The sequence below is a fragment of the Gobio gobio genome (assembly GCF_949357685.1).
Source record: "Gobio gobio genome assembly, chromosome: 19".
NCBI lineage: Eukaryota > Metazoa > Chordata > Actinopteri > Cypriniformes > Gobionidae > Gobio > Gobio gobio.
In genome coordinates this window covers 47,340,651-47,362,699 of record NC_137112.1, presented here as the reverse complement: position 1 = coordinate 47,362,699, position 22,049 = coordinate 47,340,651, and the positions used below count along the sequence as shown (strand labels likewise).

The 22,049-nt window shown below is 41.6% G+C and overlaps 1 protein-coding gene across 4 annotated transcripts in view; it reads left to right on the top strand.

Moving 5' to 3' along the window:
• The window catches only part of kcnab2a (potassium voltage-gated channel subfamily A regulatory beta subunit 2a), a gene marked incomplete at its 5' end in the record, with an annotated part of 203,954 nt that overhangs the window by 6,267 nt on the left and 175,638 nt on the right, over positions 1-22,049 (top strand). Inside the window, one exon of one of the 4 annotated variants that reach the window (XM_079844309.1) lies at positions 8,424-8,519. Of the gene's footprint in view, positions 1-8,242; positions 8,566-22,049 lie in introns of those variants that run through there. The other 3 variants (XM_079844310.1, XM_079844311.1, XM_079844312.1) reach the window with 3 other exon arrangements.

The following is a 22,049-nucleotide window of genomic DNA, read 5'->3' as shown; positions in this document are numbered from 1 at the left end:
GTGTAAAGTACATTGATAGTCTCTCACCTGTCCTTGGGATGTCCTTGCAGCTGGATGGGATTTTCTGAAATATTATGGATGGTTGATCGCTGTAATTTGTCATATTTTATCTCCGTGACATTTTCAATTGCAGGGGTTAATTAGAAACCTGTCAGATGGTACGATGATCATCATAGTTACTTCATCCTTGTGGTTATGTAATTAGCTGTGCAAATGTAATTCCTAAATTTCCTTTGCTAGAGGGATCTGGATTTTTAAACTCTCCATAATGGGCAAAAATGACTTGGTCGTTCCCAGCGTGTGCTTTACTGTTGTATCTTTTCAAGGTCAAAGCTTTTATATATTTCTTAGAATTACATCAGCTAAAAATGATCTCACCTGCTCCACTCCTTTCTCAAACTATTGTTTTCCAGCTGAGAAATGGATGCAGTCCTGAAGGAATTGAAAATGCCTCTTTTCATCATGAGAACGCCAATGCATGTCCCAGTGAGAAGGCTGTGGATGTTGCTTGCTGCTGCTGGGACAATTTATTGTCTTTTCTAAGTGCTCTTTAATCTTAGAGTCAGGGAAAGAACAGTGCAAGTGAATGTGCTATTGTGTGAGAAATGTATTGACAAATGCTCCAGGGCCTTTTCATTCGAGCTTTGTTCTTGTCCCATGTATTAACTTGTGGGAAAGGAAGTTTCCATCACAGGAAGGGCTGGGTAAAAAATATCAATTTCTCGATTTTAATAATTAGTAAAAAATTATAAAATTAATAAAATTAGTCATCCTGTTTTCAGTTGATTAATGAACGGGACATTGTGGTGCACCTCCCATCCAATTCATCTAAATAATCTTTGTGCTTTGTTACTTTTGATATGAAACAAAGTCTCAGATTTGAAATTACGTCCATTATATTACATAATTCAAAAACATAAATACCGTTGTGGCGTGAGATCGCTCTAGCTCAGCTCAAGAGAAGCGGCAGCTCGGAGTGAACATGATCTTCTCCTCCACCTTATACCAGTTACAGCGCAAATTAAACATGAATGAGTCGCTCAATCAGTGTTTCAACTGCAGAAAGATGTCAGTAAAACAGTAAACAATGTCATGACGTCACATTTACGTCAGAAAAACCATATGGAGTGTCCGTAAACTCATTAGTCAGCTAGAAAAATTAACTCTAGACAGGAGCATTTTGCTAAATATGCACCATATTACATAGGCTATTTATCATATTTTTATGTTCTTCAATATTTAATGCATGTTGGCTATAAATAAATCTGGCAAGTTTTTATGATGGCCACTATTTAGTAGAAATATGATTATGGAATTTTAAAGTTAATATTAGAACTTTATTATTATAAAAAAACATCATTGAGTGTAATTTAAGTGTTTGCATACAAATCAGTTCATACCTTCAATATTAGTTGGCTAATGTAGTACCAACTGACTCCCATAGTTTACAACATTTGTTTTCCTTGAGAAAATTTGCCATGTATTGTACCTGAGATATATATATATATATATATATATATATATATATATATATATCTCCAAAATTATCGAAATTAAATCAAATTGAGTCTAATCGAAATCTAATCGAATCGCAAGCTTGTGAAACAAAATCGAATTGAATTGTGAAATTGGTGTTAATACCCAGCCCTAATCACAGGGGTAAATGATAATATAGTTTTCAGGGAACCCTGTTATAGAATTGTCTATGGTGGAAAATGTTGTTAAACTAAATATTTAAATTATTTGAAATGCTTTATTCCTTTCCTGATATGGCTGAAGACAACCTCTTGAGCTACTATGCTTGTAGACCAATTAAAATTATGACTAATGGATTTCTATTTAAAAGGAGACTTGATTCGATCGAGTTATTACTTGTCCGTCAAACACTATTTTCAAATGGATTTATAGATTCAGCTGAGCATTTTCCAGACAGCATCCCAATCCTGTCAATCGAGTTTCCTTCAGTTAAACACCAGGGAAACTGATTTCAGAACGAGAAGAGATTCACCATTGACAGTTATTTGTTGGTGTGTGTGCATTGAAATAGTAAATTAATATAAATATCAGGGCTCGACAATAAGGACTGCCCGATTGTGAAAGACACACTCGGGCCAGTTGACTGAAGTGCTGCATCTTCACTGAAGTTGATAATGTGTGCATTTGTTTAAGCCTTGCCAATTTAAATATTCAAGCGCAAATAGACGAGAAAGTGCCCACGTCTTTCAGTGTTGTACTCGCAACAGCAACACAAATCCAAGTGCGCCCACACGTCTCGCAGTGCGTGAATATTCATATATTGTCTTCATGTATAGTCTTGTTGAGTATCATCATAAACATGGCCGGTTATGTCTTAAGTGAACGTAAACATGAAATTTGCCGGTGGAAGTTAATATTCATTTTCACAAGTTTCATGGCCCACAGAATATCTTGTTTTATGACACCTGAACATGCAAATATATCAAAAGAAAGAACAGACTCGGTTTTATTCTAGCTTCATGCACTTATTTTTTTTTATTCACACTTGAATGTGGGTAATTTTCGTGAATAAAAGCAACATTTTGAGGAAGAAAGCTGAGAAAATAGCGTTTTTGTTGAAGATCAGATTCAGAATGAACACAGATGGAGTCAATCAACACCCCCAAAGCTTCACATTCCTGGGTCAACATTTCATTCAGTAACAGCCATTTTGATTTATATGCTGTTTAATGTTGGTGATCACATTATTTTTCATATGCATCTGCTTATATGAGAGCGCTCGTTTCTTCTTCTTCTTCACCTGTGTGTTTTGATCTGGAGAATCTGTACTTTCTCAGGAGATGCGTAACACGTGTAAACTCATCAACGGCAGCGACACGTTTTCTCATAAAAGACGAGATGACAAAAGGCCAGTTGAAAGAAATCCGTAGCGTTGATCCCTGGACAGTCATAGATGTAAAACTGACATGGGATGTCAGGAGCTGTTTACAGGAAAGTGCTGCAACGCTTGTATTTCATGCGTAAGCTTTGGCAGTTTGGTGTGGATACACGTATACTGGTTCTATTCCAGGGTCTTTCCTGGGTCACAAATGGTCTTCGGTGGTGGTTGACACACACACACACACACACACACACACACACACACACACACACACACACACACACACACACACGTTGGGTTTTAATGTTTTATGGGGACTTTCCATAGGTGTAATGGTTTTTATACCGTACATACTGTATATTCTATCCCCCCTACACTGCCCCTGCCCCTAAACCTACCCATCACACACACACACACACACACACACACACACACACACACACACACACACACACACACACACACACACACACACACACACACACACACACACACACACACACACTGCCCCTGCCCCTAAACCTACCCATCACACACACACACACACACACACACACACACACACACACACACAACACACACACACACACACACACACACACACACACACACACACTGCCCCTGCCCCTAAACCTACCCATCACACACACACACACACACACACACACACACACACACACACACACACACACACACACACTGCCCCTGCCCCTAAACCTACCCATCACACACACACACACACACACACACACACACACACACACTGCCCCTGCCCCTAAACCTACCCATCACACACACACACACACACACACACACACACACACACACACACACACACACACACTGCCCCTGCCCCTAAACCTACCCATCACACACACACACACACACACACACACACACACACACACACACACACACACACACACACACACACACACTGCCCCTGCCCCTAAACCTACCCATCACACACACACACACACACACACACACACACACACACACACACACACACACACACACACACACACTGCCCCTGCCCCTAAACCTACCCATCACACACACACACACACACACACACACACACACACACACACACACACTACCCCTGCCCCTAAACCTACCCATCACACACACACACACACACACACACTGCCCCTGCCCCTAAACCTACCCATCACACACACACACACACACACACACACACACACACACACACACTGCCCCTGCCCCTAAACCTACCCATCACACACACACACACACACACACACACACTGCCCCTGCCCCTAAACCTACCCATCACACACACACACACACACACACACACACACACACACACACACACACTGCCCCTGCCCCTAAACCTACCCATCACACACACACACACACACACACACACACACACACACACACAGCCCCTGCCCCTAAACCTACCCATCACACACACACACACACACACACACACACACACACACACTGCCCCTGCCCCTAAACCTACCCATCACACACACACACACACACTGCCCCTGCCCCTAAACCTACCCATCACACACACACACACACACACACACACACACACACACACACACACACACACACACACACACACACACACTGCCCCTGCCCCTAAACCTACCCATCACACACACACACACACACACACACACACACACACTGCCCCTGCCCCTAAACCTACCCATCACACACACACACACACACACACACACACACACACACTGCCCCTGCCCCTAAACCTACCCATCACACACACACACACACACACACACACACACACTGCCCCTGCCCCTAAACCTACCCATCACACACACACACACACACACACACACACACACACACACACACACACACACACACACACACTGCCCCTGCCCCTAAACCTACCCATCACACACACACACACACACACACACACACACACACACACACACACTGCCCCTGCCCCTAAACCTACCCATCACACACACACACACACACACACACACACACACTGCCCCTGCCCCTAAACCTACCCATCACACACACACACACACACACACACACACACACACACACACACACACACACACACTGCCCCTGCCCCTAAACCTACCCATCACACACACACACACACACACACACACACACACACACACACACACTGCCCCTGCCCCTAAACCTACCCATCACACACACACACACACACACACACACACACTGCCCCTGCCCCTAAACCTACCCATCACACACACACACACACACACACACACACACACACACACACACACACACACACACACACACACACACACACACACACACACACACACACACACACACACTGCCCCTAAACCTACCCATCACACACACACACACACACACACACACACACACACACACACACACACTGCCCCTAAACCTACCCATCACACACACACACACACACACACACACACACTGCCCCTAAACCTACCCATCACACACACACACACACACACACACACACACTGCCCCTAAACCTACCCATCACACACACACACACACACACACACACACACACACACACACACACACACACACACCACACACACACACACACACACACACTGCCCCTAAACCTACCCATCACACACACACACACACACACACTGCCCCTAAACCTACCCATCACACACACACACACACTGCCCCTAAACCTACCCATCACACACACACACACACACACACACACACACACACACACACACACACACACACACACACACACACACACACACACACACACACACACACACACTGCCCCTAAACCTACCCATCACAAACACACACACACACAAACACACACACACACACACACACACACACACACACACACACACACACACACACACACACACACACACACACACACACACACACACACACACTGCCCCTAAACCTACCCAACACACACACACACACACACACACTGCCCCTAAACCTACCCAACACACACACACACACACACACACTGCCCCTAAACCTACCCATCACACACACACACACACACACACACACTGCCCCTAAACCTACCCATCACACACACACACACACACACACACACTGCCCCTAAACCTACCCATCACACACACACACACACACACACACTGCCCCTAAACCTACCCATCACACACACACACACACACACACACACACACACACACTGCCCCTAAACCTACCCATCACACACACACACACACACACACACACACTGCCCCTAAACCTACCCATCACACACACACACACACACACACACACACACACACTGCCCCTAAACCTACCCATCACACACACACACACACACACTGCCCCTGCCCCTAAACCTACCCATCACACACACACACACACACACACACACACACACACTGCCCCTGCCCCTAAACCTACCCATCACACACACACACACACACACACTGCCCCTAAACCTACCCATCACACACACACACACACACACACACACTGCCCCTGCCCCTAAACCTACCCATCACACACACACACCTACCCATCACACACACACCTACCCATCACACACACACACACACACACACACACACACACACACACACACACACACACACGATCTGCGAGCGCAATACTGACAATAAATAAAAAAAATGCTGGTAATTTTGATCATCTTATTTTGATATCTCATATTATGTGTGATCTCTTACATCGATGTTTTTTATTTTGCATTTTCAAGCAAGTGTCAAGTCAGATTCATTCATAATGTTTCTACTTCATGTAATATGACAGTTCATACTGGAGTGAAGTCGTTCTCATCATGTGATTGGGGAAAACATTTCTGAGGGCGTGGTGAGCTCGTGCCAGGGGCGCGGATAGTGAGCCAAGTACCATCCTACGTCACTGTGTATCACAACGTCCAATAGGAAAATTCAACTGCAGTAGCCACTGTTCAACCTTAAGAGGGCAGCACTTTGGCGGGTTTACACCATATTTTATAGAATTAAAACACTTTATACTCAAATGTCAAAACATTTACTCAAATCAATGAACAGAATTAATAAAGCCCCAGTCTTACAGATCATTAACTAAAAAAAGTTGGTTTAGGGTTTAGTTACCCTTTAAAGGGCCGGACCTCATATTCTGTGTGAAGCAGGGCAGGAACATGCCGGCCAAGTGAGTTTTTAGGGGATTTTAAAACAATGAATAGTAAGTTCTGTCATATTATTCAATTACTTTTACAGTTTTTTTGCCATGCAATCGGTATTGAGATATTTTAGTCTGGTATCGTATCGAAGTCATAATTTTGTATCGTGACAAAAACACTATTCTATATAAAAAGTATTTGCTGATATTCTCTTTTTTTCTTATGTTGGTTTACAAATTTGTACCTTTTTACATTTTTACTCTTTTAGTTTTACATTTTGTCAAGGGCTTGTTTACATTTATACTTTTTTTATAGTACACTACTGAATGCCAACGTTGCAAGTTAAATTAAAAGTTTAAGTTAAATTGTTGCAAATTATAGTGATAAATCAGTCGATAGATTAATCGATATAAAAATAGCCGTTAGTGGCAGCCCTAGTCTCCATGCTGCAAAGATGGGAATAGAAAGGTGGCAATGAGATCTGCTGTAGTGTGGCTGGACTGGACGCGAGCCAAGGCCCAGCGACACCGTATGCAATGCTAGGTTTGCTGCAGTCCCCAAGGCTCCAGGCTAGCATCTCATGCTAAAGCATGTGCTAATACAATCTGTGTGGAAAATGAGATGATCTATAGTGCAGAAACTGAAATAAAGGAAAGGCATTACCATTGGATGAAGTCGATTTTTATAAGGGACTTTGTGCTTTAGTGCTGGTGATGGTTTAAAAACTTTCTCTCCTTTTTTCTTCACTTACAGTGTGTGTGTGTGTGTGTGTGTGTGTGTAATTTTTCACGATATTAAACAACATTTTACCTCATATAACTATGGCTGCTGCGTCAGTGGGGAAAGATTATAACCTATAATCAGTATGAACCAATAATATAATCAGCTAATAAGCCAATCAAATCCTGATGTCCCACTGAATAATTTGTCCGACTAAATTCTGTTTGACTGCGATACATTTCTACATGCATTGTAAATGCTGTTTAATGTGTTTCACTACACACCTGTGATGTGTCCTTCGACTCCGCAAATATATCAAGTCCAACATAATGCCATTTATTACAGTCCAAGACGTTTTAAACATGCTAGCTGAAATTAGTTTTCTCTCCGTTCCTCCTTGCACCCGTTGTTCCTCCATATGGTTGGATGTTGCGCTGACTGTGCAGAGCTCTGTGTTAGTGTGATGTAAGAGGGAGGGACCCTGCATTTAACGCATCTACAGTGTTCCTCGGTCTCTATTCACTGGCATTGTCTCGGGAGACTCGAGATACACGCTGCCTCGGTCTCTCTCTCCTTGCCATCCGCCCCCTCTCACACTCATGCACTCAGGCATACAGGCACACACATTGACAGGGTAGCGTGGAGGATAAACCCACTCACCATTCCCGTCTCATCTCCCCCTCCCTCCCTCTCTCTCTCTCACAGCCGTTCCTGACGCTCGGCGGAGGAAATCTGGCTGCACCCACCCAACTCTTCTTCAGCCTCGCCGAGCAGGAAACACTGCATCGGGCATCAGCAGAGGTGGGTAGTCAAGCAACAAGACGAGCTGCGTTCCTCTCCATCAAGCGTGAGTCTGTGTGTGTGTGTGTGTGTGTAGGGAATCCTGTCTTTTCGTCTCGTTGCATCTGCTTGCTGCGTTTTGAGAGGCATGACCATATTGCACGGGGAGTTATTCTGCCTCAGAATAATGATTAATGCACGCCTGCTTAAATTAGCATTAGGCATCATAACATTCAAAAATTGTGCCTTTTTAAAAAGAGCGATATCTGTGAAATGCATTGAAGAGTAAGCATTTGATGGCTGAATATGCTCTCACCTGCTGCAGTGCCCATCTGTTGCCCACAATTGCTGGCTTTACGCTACGCAGTCCGACATTGAAGCCGTAACACAACACGTATTATCAATTATAGTTGGTGCTTGATAATATCTCGAAGATGTGTTATGATTTCTCTGAGATGTCATGACATTTTGAGTACCATCTGCTGGAGAGGAAGTGGCTTTTCCTGTTAGGTTGTGTGTGTGGAAGGTGTCGCTCTGCTTCTGGGCACAGGGCCGATGCTGGTAAATGTGAGGAAGGTGCGAGTCGCAGGAATTTGGTGCAGTAAGTTTTCAATGGCAGCTACAGCGTTAAAGAAAAAAGGTGCCAGGTCTCTCGTTTTTGAAGGTTGGAGCTTGTTTTTTGCTCTTTTTTTGGGCAAAGAATGTCTTTCATTTTTGTATTGTGTGAACAATGTTTACAAGACCTTTCTGGTCAAAAGGGATAGCACTGTTTTTTTAAACTTTGCTGTGTTAAACTGCATCAGTGATTGAAATGTATAATGCTCAGATAACTCATCATTTTCATAAGACATAGGCTACTATTTCCTTGGTAATAAACAAAAAAATAAATAATTGTAAATTATGCATATTGCAAGTAATGCGTGTCTTATATTCATCTATGCTGTAAAGCTGCACGATTCTGAATAAATTTATCAGATCACAATTCTCCCACGATTCTAAATAAAATTGTAATTTACTAGATGTTCTGACACAATTTTAATTGCGGCAGTCTATTTAAAATATTTAATTAATCTGAATTAAAAAAAACAAACGAATAGTTTAATTGATTCAATGACTCACTCATAAATACTTCACTTGTTTCTAGGGTTGGGTACCGAAACCTGGTACCTATATAACTGTCTGCAACCGGACCGAATAAGAACGCAGATTTCGGTGGCACTTAAATTTAAACGTGGTTTTTAAATTAAAGAGACCGACGCGTTCAGCGTACAACATATTTCAGTGTTTTCAACCACATGTCTATTTTAGGTTCCAGACTAGTGTTGTCAAAAGTACAGACCACGATACCAATTTGGTTCTGAAATGTAAAAAATGTGACGCTTTGAGCGCTGTTGAGCTGGAATCGTAAACACCTCTGACTGGCCATTGTGCTCATGCACTCATCAGATGTGTCTGTGATTGGCTACAATAATCAACGTGTATCTGTGTAAGCGCTCTGTGAAAAGCGTAATTTAATGTATATTTACAACATGTTTTTGAAACGCTGGTCATTGTAGCCAATCACAGACATATTTGATGAGTGCATGAGCACAATGGCCAGTCAGAGGTGTTTACGATTCCAGCTCAACAGCTCTCAAAACGTCACTTTTTTTAAATTTCAGAACCAAATTGGTATCGTGGTCGGTACTTTTGACAACACTCAGAGCCGGCGGCAGAAACAAATCAATGGACGGGCATTTAATATTCTTGGGGGGGCCTAATTATGACATCCAATACATTTTTCTATAGGACAACAACCAACTATTGCTACAACAGTTTCACGGCGATTTCAATATCCTAACTACAATTAGCCTATTGCCCACTCATATTTCGGTTACTGAAGATATCATGTTACAGTTATAGCCTTGGTCTGCATTGTTCCGTGAACACAGCATGCTATAAGCCAGCTTCCTAATAACAGCCTAATAGTCACAAATCTCAAGTTAAGTGTTAAATCAACCATGCATAATCAACTACGACACACTCACACACATATAGCACATCAGTAGCTGCGTTTCCATTAAAGATTTGCGCAGCTGTTTTGCGCTATTATCTAAATATCGATTAAAAAAAACTATTTCGAAATATTTTCAATTCGCAATTTCAATTTGCGCAATTTGAAGCGTAATGTAAACACGGCTAGTGTCAAATGCATAATTTACACCACAGCTGGTGCAACTTAAGAAGAGTAATAAAACCAACTGCCCTACTCACGTTCTTAATACAGCTGAAGTCGACGTTTTTGGGAGTGGAATCTCCTCATGAGTTTCTCTTTCCATTCGTTTCTGAAACTCCTGGTAAGGTCCTTCTCGAAGGCAAGTTGGATGAGATGGGCTTTCCGTTTGTGAAGCATGCTCCGCCGGTGTTCAGAAAAAATGTTTTTGAGTGTCGAAAATGAATTTTCACACACAGCTGTTGATGCGCCCAGTGTCACAGCATTTGTCATGGCAGTAAGCACACTGGGCATTGCTTGCAGGGCACCACATGTTGCTCAGTGTCCATTTTCCATCATCCGGAGGAAGTTCACTTTCACGGAGTTTGTTGTAAAGGAACTGGCGGCCCACGATATACTCTGATTCAACAAGTTCAGTGCCTGTTATCTCCAGTAGAGGTTTTACCCTAACTGTATCCATAAAGTTCTCTCTGTCGGCCTCCGGGTCCAAGGCAGCCAGCGCACCAATGAGATGGCTATTACGCTCACCAAAACGCGCACAGCTCTCCGTGCACTGCATCCACAACACTATAAAACAACCTCTCCAGTTCAGATTTTTCATTTGTTTTGTTTTGTCCAACACTTTCCTCCACTACAAAATCCTGTAGATTCTGGTTCAAGACACGCTTTCTCTTACTTGGTCCAGTTGTTGTTGTTGTCGCGTCGTCATTGGCGGCTGGTACAGATGTGTTCCATAACGCACAAAATGCTGTCTCATTGCGAAGTTGTCCAATGCATTCCGACGCACTGTTAACGAGTGTTATCGCAGTATACAAGTCCATGTTCTCGGCTTGTAGCATGCGGTTTGGGGGCTCTAACAGGGCTAAAACTCTCCGGATCAGGTTAGCTATGAACTTGAAACTCAGCTGTGTAAGGCTGCGTTCACACTGCAGGCTGAAACGACCCAATTCCGATTTTTTTTGCCCTTATGCGACCTGTATCTGATCTTTTCATGACAGTCTGAGCGACACAGATCCGATCTTTTCAAATGCGACCCAGGCCACTTGGGTATGTGGTCCAAATCCGATACATATCCGATCTTTTGAAATGCGTCTTCAGTCTGAACTGCCAGGTCACATGTATCCGACCCGCACGTTGTTGATACGCGACAAACGTCATCATTGTAACTCCTGTTCCTTACTCCAGTCCAGAGGTGGCGGTAATGCACAAGAAATGGTTGCTAACCGCCAATAAAAGAAGAAGTACGCACCTGTTGCTAGCCAATACACTCCAACTCCAACGCGTTTCTGCACTGTTATGGGCCGCCGCAGACGTGTCTCTTCCTGTGACAAAGTTAGTTGAAGGCGCTCGCAAACATAATTGACGGTGGATCTGGTCATTCTGAAGTTACTGACGAATTCGGTATCAGTAAAGCCACTCACATCAGTATCCCACCACTCCTGGCTGCGACTCCGCACACACACGTTTCTCTGTACCGACGTTGCTACCACTGCTCCACAAAACGCCATGGCCAAAAACCTTGCTCTCCTCCTCTTTTTTAATTTTCTTCTTAACATGAGAAGGTTGTAATGGTGCTGGCTCCGTTGCGAAAATAACTTTAATAAAGCTAAACGAACTCCAATGCTGACACCCATATTTGGCTACTTCCGTAAACAACAAGTGACGTCGTTGACCGTTGAGTACTCTTCTGCGCATGCGGGTCACTTCTGGGTCATTTCACGTTCACACAGGAGATCACAAAAGGTTGCATTTAATTGGAAATGTGAACGGCCTTGCAAAAAAAATCGCATTTTTTCAAAAAATCGGAATTGAGCATTAAGCCCTGCAGTGTGAACACAGCCTAACTGCGCGAAGGAGACCCACAGCCTCGATGCGCACATCTGCTCCAAAGGCCCTCGCCGAACTCTCCACTTCAGTGAGTACTGTTAAAATATCATCAAAATTGTCAATGATAGATACTGTCGCCAAATGACCTGTCCACCGCTGATCCAACAGGCGTTTTAAAGATTGGCCTTTGTAGTGAATTGATATTGTGGGTTTTCTAAAGAATTTGTAGAGCAGATTGCAGATATGGAAAACTTCCTCAACTGCATTCTCGACTGACATGGCATGAACAATAACCAAATGAAGCTGGTGATTAAAGCAGTGCACGTATGGGATATCACGGCCAAGTTTATCCTTGAGTAGTTTCTGCACTCCTCCATTTTTCCCTGACATAAGGGAAGCACCATCATAAACCTGGCTCAATATCTTGTCAGTGCTGAGTCCGCTTTTTTTCAACTCATCAGTTATTGTTGTAGTTAGAGTGTCCGCATGCCCCTTTTCGGCGGTAGCCATGACTAGTAAGCGTTCGCATGCTGTGTAATTTTCATCAACGTAACGCACAACTATTGAAATGTTTTCTTGACCTGTAGGGTCGCGGGTTCCGTCCACTTTGATGGTGTACCATGAGTCCCCGATCTCTCTGACAATTTCTTCTGTCAGTATGACGCTCATCATTTCGATGACCTCGTTTTGCACATCATGGCTTGTGTATGTTGCATTTCGAGGGATGGATTTGGTTATTTCAGCCAGATGAGGATCTTTTCTCAAAGTATACTCAAATAATGAGAGAAAAACTCCAGTGTTTGCATTTTCGTCTGTCATATTGGCAAAACGTTCGTCTCCTCTGAATGACATTTGGTTTACAGCTAAACTCAATCATGTCAATAATAGCCGATATATAATATCTATTACGTGCCAGCTGGTCTGAGTGGACAAGAGTGCTGATCTCTGTACCTGTCTGTCTGCGTCTTTTGGATTCTTTCCACATAGATTCACACCTCAAGTGTTCTTTAGAAGAACCGTGCTTGTTCAATCCCTTGGTAGTCTCAGTTGCATGTTTCCAATCAGTAGCCACGTTTACATGCGCACTTTTTTGTCTTTCCGATTAAAATCATTCCGATTGAAAGATTCGGTGGACTGTTTACATGAGACGTTATCTAAACTGATCTGGTGTTTACATGTGCTGACTTTCTGTAGGAATCATTTTGTGACATGCGCACACAGTTTGTCTGCCGCCTCAGATTCGTTACGTATCGTGGATCAATAGTTCTGTGTTGGTAATTTTTATATTTATTTATTTTTCTGTGGGCGGACATGCAGTAGTTTAACCTAATTTATGTCCTATACAATGGCTATTTCAACAGCTGTGAATGATGAATGCGGAATCAAAAATGAATTCAATTCATTTATTTTGAAAAACACAAAATTAACAATAAAATGCACTCAAATTATTAATAAAAACATAGGATATACGGTGAAACATGAATGAAGCATTCAAGACGTGCTCCGCATCATTACTAGTACTAAACATATATATTTCAGATGATTAAGGAACGATACCATAATCACAAAGGTATAAATATTAACAAAAGTAATTAAAGTAGACTGTGGGTAATGTTACTTAACCAATTTGAAGCAGTTGTTGAACTTTTTTTATTTTTATAGCTAACTTAACTAACGAGAAACAGAGAGCAGCTTGAATGTTCCCCGTTGAAATGGCAGCTCTCAACGGCCACCAGGACTTATAGTTTTATAAAAGCTATTTATTATTTGTCGTAAAGTGTAAGAATCACCTCAGAAAAATAAATAATTCTGTCAGGCGCAGTTAAAGCCTAGGACAAACGCTGTAAAGATGAGATGGTGTAGCCAGGTTATGTCTGTGTCATTATTCCAACATCATGTTCATAACATGTTACGAAATAAAAAGTTTAATACCTCAGAAAAATGAACTTTCCTCTCCTGTCAGCATTAGCCTGGTGTGAGCGCGGCGCGCGCTCTTCAGTTGAGGAGGTGCGCGCTGTATTTCACGTCACAGAAAGACGTGCACTCAAAGTAATCGGATCAGGTCGTTTACATGGTGGAATTTTTCGTTTGATCGGTTCATGAAAAGGTTTATCCCACCCCTCTCAAACCCATTACAATTTCATTTGGTTTGGCCATTTTTATTCCGATTGAGGTGTTTATATGGAGTATTTTTATTCGGATTGGACTTTTAAACCGATTACAGTGCTCCATGTAAACGTACCTAGTGAATCCTTTCGTGGTGAATGTTGCGTCTGAGGAACTGAATTTGCGACATGGGAAACAAAAGGCTGCATCTGCTTTCAACGAGTATTCAAGCCAATCCCTCTTTTTGTACCAACTGCAGCTAAAAGAACGCTTTTTCAGTCCATACAGTTTCACAGGATATTTGTCCAAAATCACCTGTTGGGGTTCATCAGTGCCAAGGTCACACACGTCTGTTAATAATTCCACTGGCCTGCTTGGTCCCACCGTGACGACATGCTCACCAGACTGGCTAGCGCCAGAAAAAACATCGCTCGGATCATGACTGGTGCTGCTAGCCGAGGCTCCACCACCTTCTGTCGTTGTAGCAGGTGTTTCAGGCGCCACAGGTGTAAGTTTCTTCCCTCCAGAAGCTGACGATTTGAAAAAGCTTCGTATATCCATATTTTAATATTTTCACTTTCACGATTAATTTAAATTTAACCTAGCTAGCTAGCTTAGGCAAAACCGAGCGCACGTCACTTCGCTATAACTTTACTGGGAGTGACAACACTATTTCAGACATTTAAATGCACATAAGTACTAGCAAAACCGTGATCTCTATGGAAGCGGCAATAACAATCTTTTCAGTTATAATTTGGCTTCATGTCTTATTTATATCAGATTCACATTATATAGTAACTATATAGTTTACTCTATTCTTCTCCTAGTTCAGCGTCACTTTCATATATTTCGTGAGACGAGGATGAATTTACGTGATGCAAATCCGACATATCCGTGTCTCTGAGGCGCAAACTAACATGGCGCCGCCCATCGCACATTATAGATCAACTAACATGATCATTATAAAGGGTTTTAAATGACTAAACACATTTACTTACACATATTTTAAAATCTGAATATCAGATAGTTCATGACATTAGTTAACAAGTTTGTGAATATTTTGAATAATCCCTGTACCAATGTCCTGGGACCAGACAAAGCGGAAATTATCAGAGGAAGATTGCAAATTAACAATTATATTCACTAATTTACAATTTAATTTAATACAAGGATCCATGCCCAGAATTGTGATTTTAATATTTGTAACGCAGAAATATCGATACTGTGTGGCTGAAAATACCGTTTTCATAACTACACATGATGATAACTGCTCTCTCTGGGTCAAACACAGATTTTAATGTCATTTAATAGAAATGAGATCGAGATTGCGATCTTTTGACAATTAATGAAATCGAATAACTTGCATGAACCAGTTCTTTTTATTGCAATAAAAAGTGCTTAGTCAATATTTTATCCTGAAAAGTGTTTAAATCATTCCGTTCCTTACAATTCACATCCCTAACAATGTTTACATGTCTAAATCATAATGATTAATATGCATAAAATATTATTTACTAACTTTAAAACTGTGAAGAGTTTTAAATTTCACTGCTTCAAAAGATAAATTGAATCATGTGTAGGCACATAATCACTATAACGCATTTAAGAAGTGAAGGCAATGCTATTCTTAAGACTACAACACCATACAATGCCTTACAAATTAGGCTTATAGTATCTCATGTTTCAGTGTCATTCTCTGTGCTGCTTAATATGATCCGCAGCATTGAGAATAAAAGAAAAATATACAGGATAGAGGTCTATTGTGTATGTGATCCTGAGATACTGTCCAAAGACGGATGTGGGTGAGAATGCTAAAGGATGACAGATTGAGATATGCTACCTAGTCAGAGGATATGATTTATTAATTAATTTCATGCCGTTGTTTTTCAGCAGATTTGTCTTAGTTGCCGGACTGTTTTTGAAGCACACATGAAGGAAGCTCTGCATGTAGATTTAAGGTTCTCCTCGGAGAGAAAGCCTTAACAGTTCTCTCTAATCATCCTGTGGTGCAGACGCAGAGCTGCTGTCTTGCTGCATTAGTCTTGTTTGGGAGTCCCACCAGGGAGAAGGTGTGCACTTGGAGATCTGTGTAACCTACGGCATTTATCACACCTGTCTTCATCGCAGGTGTGTGTTAATACGTGTAGATGTGTGTGTACTTTTTTTTCTTCATTTAGACCACCCAGGCATGTTGCCAAAGCATTTGTAAGTATAGATTATAAAATGTCCAAAATGGACACTCGCTAAGTGCCAAATGTGAGTGAAACTTGGCCGGGTGACAGTAATGTTTTTTTTAGGAATGGCAATATGAACTAGGGCTGCATGATTTATCATTTTAGCATCGATTTTGCAATGTGCACATCTGCAATAGTCACATCACAGGATTTGCAATGTCAAGTATAGGGATCGTAGCTGATCGAGTGAAAGTTTATCATTTGCATGTGTTTTTAATAAGGGTGTAAACCTACACTGGATGTAACTACACTGCATATAATTAGCAAAATGCTCCTCTCTAGAGTTAATTTTTCTAGCTGACTAACGATTTTATGGACACTGGATATGGTTTTTCTGAGGTAAATGTGACGTTACATGACATCGTTTAAAAGCCGTTTTACCGACATCTTTCTGCGGATGAAACACTGATTGTGCGATTCTATGTGACATGATACGGATTTCGGTAAGTTGTCCTGTATCTTTTAACACACTTTCAGAAGCTCATTCATGTTTATTTTGCGCTGTTACTGGTGTAAGGCGGAAGAGAAGATCCGTTGCCGGTTCTCGTAAGCTGAGCTGAGGCAAAACGGCCAAAACGGTATTTTATGTTTTTGAATTTCGTAAAAAAATGGACATAATTTGAAATCTGAGACTGTTTCATATCAATAGTAATAAAGCACAAAGAGTATTGCGATTATATATTGGATGGGAGGCGCGCTACAATGTTTATTTCATTCATTAACTGAAAACAGGATGACTAATCGATTCTTGAGATTTAAGAATCAATATTGTTTTGTAAAAGTGAGAATAAATTAAAATCGAGAAATCAATATTTTTTTTACCCAGCCCTATTACACAACGCCTGAAAATAGTCCCCAGCGCTCTCTGTGTAAGCAGGTTGTCACGTTGGTTATGTTAACGGAAGTTAGCCTATTTTCAGGCGCTGTGTAAAAAAACCTTTTCATTTTCCGTCGGTCTTACTACACGATGTAACTACAGAAGAGTCAAGTTTTAAACAGGAAAACTATTGAAACTCTTGGGTCGTTTTTGAGCGAGATGCTAATGGTCTAATCAGATTCAATGATCTAAACTCAACTGTTTAACTTTAAGATAGGACTTCCTGTCTTCCGAACAAGATCCCAAAACTGTTTGAAATCATGCAAAACGTTCATGGTCTGTAAATGTTATCAATTCCCACTGCTTTTGTTTGGGTGAATTTTGGACCCTGGGACTATATACTCCACGTCAGGCCAATGTGAGCGAGTGTGAGACAGACCTTTCTCTCCAGGGGTACAGGGTGCAGACCATCCCTCCACCTGTTCTCTGGTTATATTAAGGACCATAGCAGGACTATAGCATCGACTGATAAACAGGGTTCATCTGCTTTAATGAATTGCAAATGGTTTGGGATCTTGTAAATTTTTCACTGACCTACATTTGGATGTTTATTTCCATCCTAACTAGCACTTTAATTATGTCCAGCCTCATTTGCCTAGAGCCATGTTTCAGCAGAAATCACAGTAGAGTTAACATCTAATTTAAAAAAGGAAATGATAACTTGTCTTATTACAAGTAAAGCTTGCAGATAGATAACTTCAGTTGACTTGATTATTGTTTCTACATTGCCTAGTTGCCAAAAAAGACAATAATGCAAAGAGCTGAATATACTAATTAGGCACGACTCGTTTCTCTCCTTATTATTGTTTAACTAGAGCACACCCGTTTGCCCTTTTCTTACTGTCGAGGCAAACATCTTGAACATCTAGATTGCGCTGTTGAAGACAAGCATCGCTATCAGTTTTTCTTTTTTCTTTTTTTTTCTACTAATCAGCACTGTATCATTGTTGCCAATATATTGTGGGTCTCTTAAGAGTGACCTTTCAATAATGGAAGCTCTGGTTCTGATAAAGCACTAAATTGATTCGATTTTGTAAACAGATTTTTGTTAGAGGGCTGAATTGTCCTCTTTCTCCCTGTTCTGGTGCCCTCGTAAGGCAAGTATTTTGTGGGACATTTTTTCCTGGTGAATCAAGGTCATTTCATTGAAGCATTTTCATTGAAGCAAGTAAAATAGATCTTGCAAGCGCTGATGGGAAATCTGAGTGTTTCTAATTTTGCTTTCCTACTAACTCGATTGCAAAACAGTTATTGTAAAATGTTATGTAATGTAGGCAGGGTTTTTCCTGCATTGAAAATTTTTTGGCGGCCGCCAAAACAAATTTTTGTCCCGCCAAAGCCTAATTTGATGAGTTATTGTGATTTATGAGTGATGTAGAATAGATGCTGCGCTTGTGAGTGACAGAGAGAACGATCAGAGAGCTCCTCCCCGTGCGCACTCTCTGGGTCTTCAAAATAATCACTGTGTTGGCTATCTCATATTTCACATATTAATCCAAATCAAAAGGTCGGAAGACCGAAACCATGCTGCACGTGGCACATTTAGACAATTTTTTCCTAGAATTACCGCTGGGTGTGAATTGCGCTCAAAGTTGACTCTTTTCTGACCAGCTGACACAAAGCATACTTTCAATAAACGGGAAACAAATGATATTCAGTTATGAAATGTTTTCTGTGTGTTGACATCATAGACTGTAAAAAAATATGGACGTAGTGTCCGTGACGTCACCCATAGGATTCTGATGAGCCGTTCTGAAGCGCAATGGTGGCCGTTGCCATCTTGGCAATCCACCAGTCACTCGAAGTGGCCACGCCCTTAATTATGCAGAACTTTAAGGCTTTATATAATGTAAACGAATGAGCTATAAAAAAATTCACCCCCCTCACAGTTGTCATGAAGGGCAAAATGAGCCGTATAGACCAAAAGCACAATTTGTACCAGGCTGTAAACATGTTTTATTCTGCTCTAAAGTTGACCATTTTAACATGGGGCTCAATGAGATTCTGCTCCCTTCTGGATCCTGTCCGTAGCGGCCAGTCGATGAATTGCAGTTTGAGGCACTTCCGTATTGGCTTCAAGAGAAACTGCGGGAGGTTGCCGCTTGGTTGACATCTTTCGCAATGTTCTAACAGACGGGATTCGCACAAAACGCGTCTGCTAATGTCCGATTCGTGACCTAATGACTCCTTTGAACCGAGTCATTTTAACGACTGGTTAGAACAGTGTTTCCCAACTGGGGAAGTCTGACGAGAGCAGGGGTGCCGTGTAAAAGTCCTTCAAATAATTCTCTCTTTGTAAACTTTGTTCAATGCCTGCGAGTGCTGCCGTATGTTTCGAATATGACCAGTCATTTTCGCCGTCATCGTCCCGTTCTCACGGTCCCTCAGCCTCGCTGCTCGCCACATTGTTGTTTTTGAATAGTGCACAATCGCTTTAAATGTTGAAACTGGCAAGCCTTAAACGCATGTACTTGACAAACTTTGAGCACGAAAGTGAAAGTGGCTTCGGGGCTTGCGCGCGCCGTCTGTGTGTGTCGGTGGCAGCGCGTATAGGCTATAAGAACAGCAATTAACTGACCTGTATAAACTGTGTAAAACATGCAGCTACTATAGTGATTCTGGGCATCTATAAACACAGATAACTGCTCCTGCATCTCTCTGTGTGCCTTCAAACGGCACTTGATGTGACTGACGGGGCGGAGTCACGTGAAAACCGAAATAACCGACATGGGAAAAATATGTCGGTTAGAGGTTCTGAATGTCGGTTTTGGTTATTTTTCAATTAATCGTACAGCCCTAGTGCTTACCCAATTTCATTGCAAGAGTGGATAGTAAGAATAATTTTTAATTATCAACAATATTTCAGCTTATTTCTGTTGACAATGTGTGGTAAAATAAATAGCCTACAATCATTTAGACTGGAGTGAGGTGAAACCAGAACAAAGTTATTAGCTGATGATATGATTATATACCAAAACAAATATCTGTAAATAGTGTAAAAAATGAAGAAGAAAAGAAACAAACATCAATGTATCATACATACATACAGATCATACATAATATGAAATATCAAAATAAGATGATCAAAAGTACTAGCATTTTTTAAATGTATTGTCAGTAGTGTGTGTGTGTGCGCGTGCGCGCGTGTGTGCGTGTGTGTGAACCACCACCGAAGACCTTTTTTTTTTTTACCCAGGAAAAGCCCTGAATGTAGGTCATAAGTGTCAAGAAGGTTATTTGTTGACACCGTGTTAATTTCTTACTCAGATGAGCATTGCAAAACTAGCGGACAAAAATAGTTTTGATGTTTGTTTATATTAGTTGTAGCATTTTCCATCACAACATGTTTTGGATTAGTGTTATAAATCACTTGGGAAATGATAAAAATCATCACTCTGACTTTTTTTTTTTATTGGGAGACATTAGGATAGTGGGATTAAAAATGTTTTTGAAATGTTATAAATATCTTCCTGTAAAACAGGTGGGCTAATCTCTAGCATTACATGACTACAAACCTATAATCTGCACTACCGTTCAAAAGGGTCAGTAGGTTTGCTTTTTAAAAAAACATTATACTTTTATTTAGCAAATATGCATTAAAGGGGTGGTAAACCACGATTTCACTATTCTAACTTTAGCTAGCGTGTAATGTTGCTGCTTGAGCATAAACAACATCTGCAAAGTTACAACGTTCAAAGTTTAAAGCAAAGGGAGATATTTGCTTTTAAAGAAATCAGTTTCTAAGAACTACAGCAAACGGCCAGTAGGCGACTACACACATTCCTCCAGGGCTTGCTGACATCACCAGGCTCAATATTTACATAAACCCCTCCTCCGAGAATATTAAATAAGGGGGGGTGAGGCCATTTTGTATCGCGGCGCTGTTGTGGTATAGTTAGGCTGGAGTGTTGTTGCCGCGATGCCGAGGAAACGCTGTTATTTTCATCCGGATTGCAGGTCTGGGGTACTTGCTCTGTTCAGCCTTCATAGGGACGGGGGTGCGTTGCAGAGCGTTTAACATACAGCATGTTATATGCACGTGTGTTTGAGTCAGCGGGGAATCAGGCGCGCGCAGGGCTCCCTGCAGAGGAGATCTAACATCTAAGCACATCTAACAGAGGAGAACATCCACCGTCTTCGCGATTTCAATGCCAGATTTGCACAACGTCAGCTGCGTGAAAAAAACACTGCCGGTGCGTGGATGCATGACGCGCGCGCTGCACATTTCACGGAGGACAACACAAACTTCCACAAACTTCGCGAGTTCAATACAGGATATGCACAACGGCTTGTCC